This window comes from Malus sylvestris, chromosome 4 (assembly GCF_916048215.2).
Source record: "Malus sylvestris chromosome 4, drMalSylv7.2, whole genome shotgun sequence".
Classification (NCBI taxonomy): domain Eukaryota; kingdom Viridiplantae; phylum Streptophyta; class Magnoliopsida; order Rosales; family Rosaceae; genus Malus; species Malus sylvestris.
In genome coordinates this window covers 3764676-3773059 of record NC_062263.1, presented here as the reverse complement: position 1 = coordinate 3773059, position 8384 = coordinate 3764676, and the positions used below count along the sequence as shown (strand labels likewise).

Here is an 8384-nt window from a genome sequence, read left to right as displayed (position 1 = left end):
ATTTAGAAACACAAAAAGACTAATTTATTTTGTATTGAGAGAAGAAAACCTGTTAAACCCCACCCCCATATTTTCATTCTATTTCTATTTTCCCCCTAGAATATATTTGTTACCTATCAATTTAGTCCCTTATTCTCTTTTAATCCTAACCCTTGATCTAGAGAGGCTATTGATCTTAAACTGCCATGTGGCAGCTCTCAGATCCCTCTTTCCTTTCATCTCTGCCCGAAACACATCTCAGAATCTCAGTGCTCTCTTTCTTTCGGTTTCTTCTCTCTCTTTCTCACACTCTCTAAGCTCCGAGAGCTTCTCTCTAGCTTTCACCTCACTTCCCTCACAAATCAAACCCCAAAACCATATATTTGGAATCCTTGAGACCTAACGAACTCAATGGTACCCTTGCATGCGCCATCTGAGCACCGTGGGTTTTTCTGCCATTGAAGCCGAGAGCTTCAAAGCTCTAAAACTCGAACCCAGGTAAAGATTGTGTTCCTTCTTCAAATTTCTGGGTTATGCATGTTGTTTTTATGACAAAACTCAAGGGTTTTGATCTCAGTTTTTCTCTGTGTCAATAATCTAGCTCCGACGACGAACTCCGACGAGTTCGAGGTCCATTTCTTCCCAAAACCTGCCGCAGTGCGTCTAGGTGAGTTCTTATGTATATTTGTGAAGTTTTAGAACCCTTTACTCAAGCCCTAACCCTTGTCATCCCTCGTGCATGCATGTTCGGTTCCAACGACGAACTCCGGCGAGTTCGTGAGTGTGTGTTTGTGTAGTGTGGGTGTACTGTGTGTGTATGTGTATGTGCAGGTGTGTGTGTATGTGAACCGTGTGTGTGTGTGTGTGTGTTTATATATATATATGTATGCATACTGTGCGTGTGTGTGATTGTATATATATATATATATGCATGCTGTGCGTGGGTGTGATTGTATATATATATGCATGATGTCTGTGTGTGTGTTTGGTATGTTGGTGTCCGTGCATGTGTGTGTGTAAGTAATTGTGATGGTGTATGGTGCACGTGTGTGTTGTGTATGTTTGTGTACTGTATGAAGTGTACAGTGTGTGTTGTGTATGTATGTGTGTGAATGTATGGTGTGTGTGCCGTGTGTGTATAAGTAGGGGTGGGTTCGGTACGGTTACCGTACCAAAATCCTCGTACCAATTACCGTACCAAATTTTCGGTTTGGTAAAATCTATTACCATTACCATACCAAACTTTCAGTATACCGAAGTTTGGTATTGCCAAATGTTCGGTAGGCATGGTATGGCAATGGTAATTGCCACTTTATTTTGAGACAAAATTTGTTTTTGCTTTGTTCAACATTTCATATTTTGTGCCTCTGTAATAAGACAAAGATATATAAACCAAATGTATAGACGGAAGAAAATTCTCATAACAAGTGCCCAAATGGATTTTGGATTTCCACCTTCAAATGGATTTACAACCGCATGAAATGTTGATGAATTACTTGAAAATTATAAGCCTAAAACAAAGAATGGAAACATAAAGCAGTAATTTAAATTGTAGCCTAAATTCATCTATTATTCATCATTCATAATTCACACACACAATAATTCAAATTATGCATCAAAATGAAAATTAAGTTTACAATCCAAATAGAAGTTACAAACCAAAACAAATAGAAGTTAACAATCCAGATAGAAGTTAAAGTTTCAAACCAAAGGAAAATTGAAACTAAACTTCAAAAGGTAAAATTCATTGATCAATTCTTCAAGTTTAAGATGTCGAAGCTTTTGGAGGAGGCATTGAACTTGTAGAAGATTGAGTTTGTGTCAAGCCTATATTACAAACGAAGAAAACATATTAGTAGCAAGAAGAATTAAAGTTGAAAACCATTTAACAAACAAAGAAAATATATTATAATTTATAAATATGTGTTATATTATAATTATATATTATATAATTTATATAAATTATATATTATATTATATTTTCGGTACGGTATGGTAATACCGTGGTAATGGTATCCATTACCAATACCGTACCATGAACTTTCGGTACGGTACAATACCGTACCATTACCGTTAGCACAAAAAATTTGGCACAAAATTGGTATGGCACGGTTGGCAATTCGGTTGGTATGGCAATTTGGCAAAAAAATCCACCCCTATGTATAAGTATGGGTTTAGGCTTAAGCCCAAAACTCCCTCTTGTTCCTAACCTATCCAAACCCAAGACCCATTTCCATTTCCTAAAATTCTATCTTTTGGGTAGTTTATTAAATTGTACATTTTCGTGCTTAGGTGAAGTTGCTAGTGGAGACTTCCTTAATCTTTTTCCACACAATTCTGCTGCTTCGGAGTATCTGTGAGTGGACCACCTTCGAAAATTGCATGTTTTATTGATAGAATTGCATAATTTAATAGCATACCTTGCAGAATTATTGATTTGAGGAATTCTTTACAGGAAGCATGATGATTTGATTATACATGATTATATATATATGTTTTCAATTATTTTCATTATATCGTATTTTCTATAGAACCCTCATTCTGGTAGACTATCTGATCGATGACGATAGGATGCTAAGAATGTGTTTCAAATGACTTTCGAACACCTCTTCGTAGTATAGAGGATCGATGAATTTATGCTACGAAGTTGTATTTTAGAGATGAATTATGTTTTGTGCGTACCTAGTGAACATTATGCCGCCTAGGGCGAGGATCTGGTGTTGGCATTGAGGCCGGGAGAAATAATCCCTAGCGAAAGGCTGAGGGACACGGAGACAGGCATTGGGCCGGGAGGGAGATATCTCTGGCTACGGGCACAGAGACTGAGGTGCAGGCATTGGGCCGGGAGTATTGTTATTCAGTGCACTCACTAGCAGCACAACTTGTGTTATGCTTCCTGATACGATTTCTGATATGATTTTCTGAGATTGATTTGCAGAGAGATATATGAATTGTTTTATGGCATGCTAGAGTTTTCTGAAAAGCTTATCACTTATTATTCTATTAGTTTTCATTATTAAACTGTGGGGGTTAGTATGTTCATAACTGTTTTCGTACTACGTATGTATATAAACTTGGTCCACTCACCCTTGTTTTGCGTCCCCATTCAGGTCTTAGAAACGAGGCATAGAATCCCGGCATTAAGGTACTTCCGCAGCGGCATCTTCAAGTCCTCTCGGGGTAGGACCCACTCCTTTGTTCATTCAATCTTATCTTAATTCTTGTTAGTGACTAGGTTTAGCTGTATGCTCTGAACACGTTCCTAAATTGTTAATTCATTGTTTTTAAATTCATAACCCGTATTTATTCCTTATTCCTAGCTTTTGTATCAATAAATGGCTTTCGTCACCTCAGGTATCGGCCAACACGTGCCTATCCTGATATTCGGGGAATATCGGGGTCGGGGCGTGTCAAAACCAAACAACTCTGGGCTTATAAGTAGATAGATTATGAGTTTTGTTTTTCATTTGAACTTTGAAAGTGTTTTTGTATAAATCATGAGGTGTTTTTTCTTATTTACTAACCTTGTCAATATGGGACTAAAAAAATAATGATGTTTTCGAGTCTTTAATTGATATGTATTAGTAATGAATGAGCATTAAATTAAATATTTTGATAACACATCATATAATTTACAAATTTGCGCTACAAATTTGGTCTACGTATTACTCATTGTTGAAAATTAAACTTGAATTGAAACGAATATTTAAAAATAACAACCTACATAGCTACTAGCTAGTAACTAAAAATAAATTAACAACCAAACAAAAATTTGTTAAAATTGAAAAAAATAAACATGCCCATAGCGTTTCAAACTTAGGATCTCTTGCTAATTTTAAACAACAAAAACAATTGCTTCTAACTAAACTTCTTGATCCTTTAACCAAATTTTATAAATTTATACTCTTATGAAAAGAAATTTGTAAAAATTAGAAAGTAAATAAGCACATGTGGTGTTTTGAACTCAAGACCTCTCATTATATTCAAATGACCAAACCACCTCTTCTACTTAAATTTATGTGTCATTAAACCAAATTTTATAGATTTATACTTTTATGAAAACATATATAAATATAACACCCTAATAATTTTGGTGCCCCCAATATTTTTGGGCCCCGGACGGTTGCCCTGCTTGCACTGGACCTGGGCCGGCCCTGGTGGCAGCCCCAGTCCCTCCTCCTTCTTTTTCCTTTGGCCTAACTTCCATACCCCTTCTGGATAGCTTGTATTTCCGACCTGGATCCCTGTGTGGATCTATCCGATCTTTCCGGTTTCAAATGTGAAATTTCCTCCGTGAAGTTTCAATTCTGTAAGGGAAGGTGCGCAGAACTTCGGTTCAGATCTTCGTACCGTCACTTTCCGTCGCAACGGTTCCGATGGGTAACTGAGCTTCGATCTGGAAACGCTCTGGTGACGATGCTTTGACGAGAAGCGTGGAGTTTATCAAGATGACTCTGATTGTGCGCAAATTGAGGGCGATTTTGGCAACCTTGGGATTGGATGACTGATTTCCATGGGAATCCGGCGGCTGCTGTAGTTGGTCTTCCAGTTGGGGTTTTTTGTTTTTTCTGCCTTTTGTTTGTGTCTTTTGGACGAGGAATTTGTGCATATTTTTTCTGCTTTTTTTTATAAGGAAAACTAATGAAAAGGGTTTGAAAACTTTGAGTTTTAATGATAAGAACAAAATAAAGGGTAAAGTAAATAGTACCAGGATTGACTTTTTAGTGTAAAAATGTGGTTTTTCGTTAAAATGAACAGTACCGGGAACTTTTCGTTAAAATTCCCTTTTTTATATAGGGCGGTCGGTGGAGGAAAGGCCAAGGGAGGGAGAAATTTTTCTAGGTGACGGGCACAGCTGCTGAGCTGGAGTTCCCCTCCAGTTATAAGATGCCACATATCCTACCAAACCTATTTTTGTTTACTAAAAGTCAGTTAAATAAAAATAAAAACAAAAAAACTTGTTGTAGGCGTAAAGTCCCCAGACTCCCCACCCCAACGGTCGATCCCCACCCCCAACGATAACTCGCTTCGATCTACGACGACGAAGATTTTAGCTTTCTTGAGACCCCACCACTACAGAGCCGCCACGCCGCGCTACACCATCCAGATCCGGACCACTACGACGATCTCAAGAACTTGTCCGATGTCAACGAGTAAGCTTTCAGGAGATGATGGCAGCCCCAAGACTTCTAACTGGGTTGATGCTATTTCCGGTGATGGGGATGGTGGCCAAGTGCAATAAGAACATGGCGAACCCAATATGCAACGGAGTTAAAATCTGATCCAACCCATTAAAACTCACCACAAATTAATCAAACACCAACAAAAACATTTAAAATCACAAGTTTTGTCTCAAAAAGAAAAAAAAATGAAGAGATGATGGAAAATGGAGGAATGGGGCGGCGGCTACTGTCAATAGGTGGTGCTCCAACTCAACTAGTGTGCCCGTCACTTGGGTGTCCTTCTTTGAAAAATTATAGGACAAAGATTGTTTGACCTTCCATTTTCGGTATCTTTCTTTGCCCTCTTGTTTTGTTTGGTCACAATTAAGTCACGTCAACATTTTATATGTATTTTTTATAAAGATAATAAGACAAAAATAAATAGTAATATAAAATATTTTCGTGACTTAACTGTGACCACACAAACAAAAAGATACAGGAGGGCATAAAAAATGGAAGAACAGACAATCTTTGTCCAAATTATATAGCAGCTTCATGCTCCAACTTGCAACAAATAATTACCGACACCAATGACAAGGTGCAAGGACGCAGCAATCAATCACCAAAACTTGATACATACGGCTTTAGTATCTCTACAAATCCAATAATCACGAAAATGGGCCAGTAGCCAGCAAGAGATTTCATAGCTTATGTTGATTTTTTTTCTAAAATAATATTTACGAAGTGATTTATAATATATGATCCCGATAATAAGCATTAAAATTTGTGTATCATTCACACAATGTAAAAATCGGTCATAAAATTATGCACTTAATCTCCTACAGATAAAATAAAGAAAAATTAATGAAAAAAGCTTAAAAACTTTGAGTTTTAATGATAAGGACAAAATAAAGGGTAAAGTGAATAGTACCATGATTGACTTTTTAGTGTAAAAATGTGGTTTTTCGTTAGAGTGAACAGTACCAGGTGCTTTTCGTTAAAGTTCCCATAAAATAATTGTTAAGGCTGAACAACATTTTGACAAATTAATTGATGTGGGCAAGGCAGAGTATATAATAACATTAACCATGTCTTTCATGACAAAAATAATAGTACCCAACTATGGCTTTGACTCACAGCGTTCCACATTGCAGACGCACTTATGGAATCAAATAGAAAGAATACAGAAGAACTCATCTAACAAATCACAATGTTACACATTCTAGATGCACTCATGAAATGGTATTTGGTTATCCTCGCCTTATTGGGCTAGTTTAATGAAATTGTATTGGACTTTTCTCATTCAATGAAATTCCTTGTTTTTGGACAAAAGAAAAAAAAAAGGCTTGGCATATAAAAGAAGTCATTCTTTATTCCTGATTTAGACACATATTTCTTTTATTTCGAGAGAATTTATATCAAACTTGATATTTATAAAAGTAAAAATTAAGATATTTCATTTACTAGTAAAAAAAATATCATTACATCGAAATACTAAATGACGAAGATATGTTAAATTGTGATTGACTGGCTACCCTTATGGTTGCTAGCGAGGTGAGGCGACATCGGTCAACCTTTTGCGGTTGAGGATTAGGATTTCTTTTTTTGGCCTTTTTGTTGAGTGGGCTTTGGTTATCCCCACCTTATTGGGCTAGTTTAATGTAATTGTATTGACTTTTCTCAGTCAATGAAATTTCTTGTTTTTCAACAAAAGAAGAAAAAAAAAATTGGCGTGCTATTCACACATTCATTTTTACTTCTCACATACTTTTGTTAATTTTCGTCATTTGATCTTCTTCACTTCATCAGATCCGAGTGTCGAATATTAGAAAGGTGTGTGAGAACTAATTGGGTGTGTGGATATCACACTCTCCGAAAAAAAAAGCTTGGCATATAAAAGAAGTCATTTTTTATTCTTGATTTAAACACATATTTCTTTTATTTGGAGATAATTTGTATCGAACTTGTTGTTTATGAGAGTGAAAATTAAGATCTTTCACTTACTAGTAAGGAAAAATATCACTACATCGTAATGCTAAATGACAAAGATATGTTAAATAGTGATTGACTGGTAAACAACAATGAACAATGACCATTTTCAAAGGAAGGAGACGAATAAACTTTTTTCTTTCAGAAATTGTTGGTTTTTTCTTTGAAAAGGAAAGGAAATAGTTGGTTGTTGGGCACTCATTTTCATTTTCTTTGAACACCACCAACCATTGGTGGATCCAGTATTAACCGCGGCTCCTAATTTAAGGGATCCCGAGTGTCGTTGAGACATGCGAAAGAAGGATTTTATCGAACACTTTGTGAACACAAAAAGGTCTCGTACCATGTGTTCAAAAGGTTCTTAGTGGACCTTCAATGGCATTTTTCGGACCTCTGGTGAGTCATGGTGCCACCCTAGTTCCATCGTTACCCCCAAGTATAGTTGTATTGTGTTCCTTTTTTATCACCTCGAAAAATAAGGCAACAAAATAAGCCCAAAAAGACAATTGTACTGGACAAGAAACACACAAACTATGGATTCCTTGAAAAAAACCACCGAGTTCATGGCACTAAAGTCAAATGTGGATTTCATAGGATTTTAATGGATTTTCTTCAAGTGATAGATTTTAAAAGATTTTAATAAACTTTACAATTTTATCTGGATTTTGGCATATTTACATGTATTTTTATTGTAGATTTCTATGGATTTGTAAGAACTTCTTTCATGGATTTCTTAGGATTTCTTTCGGTGCAGAATCTGATTTACTAATAGGCATCCTCAATGTTCCCATCCTTTTCGAAATAATCAGCAAAGGCCATTATACAAGAGATTGTTCCTGAATAATGACAACTTGTACATCCAAGCAGCTAAAATTTGGTGGCTCGAATTATGATCAACATAAATACATATTATCACGGACTGTTTCTTGGTGCTCTTTTGTTCCGTCTCTTAAGATTATGTGATGACGGTGACGTGGAAGAAATGAGATAGGTTCTAAAAGAGGATTACAGAAAACTCTCTTTGTTTTGTAACGGCAATTTAAAACTTTCAAACCGTTGGTTGGAGACTTGAAGCATCTTATGCTTCTCAGATTGAACCCTGCATGCAATCTGACATATGTAGAGGAATAGGAAAAGCTTAGCCTCATGGGTGTTTATTATGACTCCAAAGTGTGTCATATGGGCACATTATTGGTACGAATAAGCACCCAATTGTGTCCTAAATATTTGCTCATTGAGAGGAGTAATCACTCA

General features: G+C 36.3%; 1 long non-coding RNA gene across 2 annotated transcripts; it reads left to right on the top strand.

Annotated features, from left to right (window-relative positions):
- The first annotated feature begins 50 nt into the window (after nt 1-50).
- Nucleotides 51-3392, top strand: LOC126618441 (uncharacterized). 2 transcript variants are annotated; one of them, XR_007621720.1, is made up of 4 exons: nt 51-477; nt 581-646; nt 2272-3159; nt 3334-3392. It is a non-coding gene; the product is annotated as an uncharacterized LOC126618441 (long non-coding RNA). The 2 variants fall into 2 exon arrangements; XR_007621719.1 differs by lacking the exon at nt 3334-3392 and having other exon boundaries at nt 2272-3278.
- Nucleotides 3393-8384: the final 4992 nt, after the last annotated feature.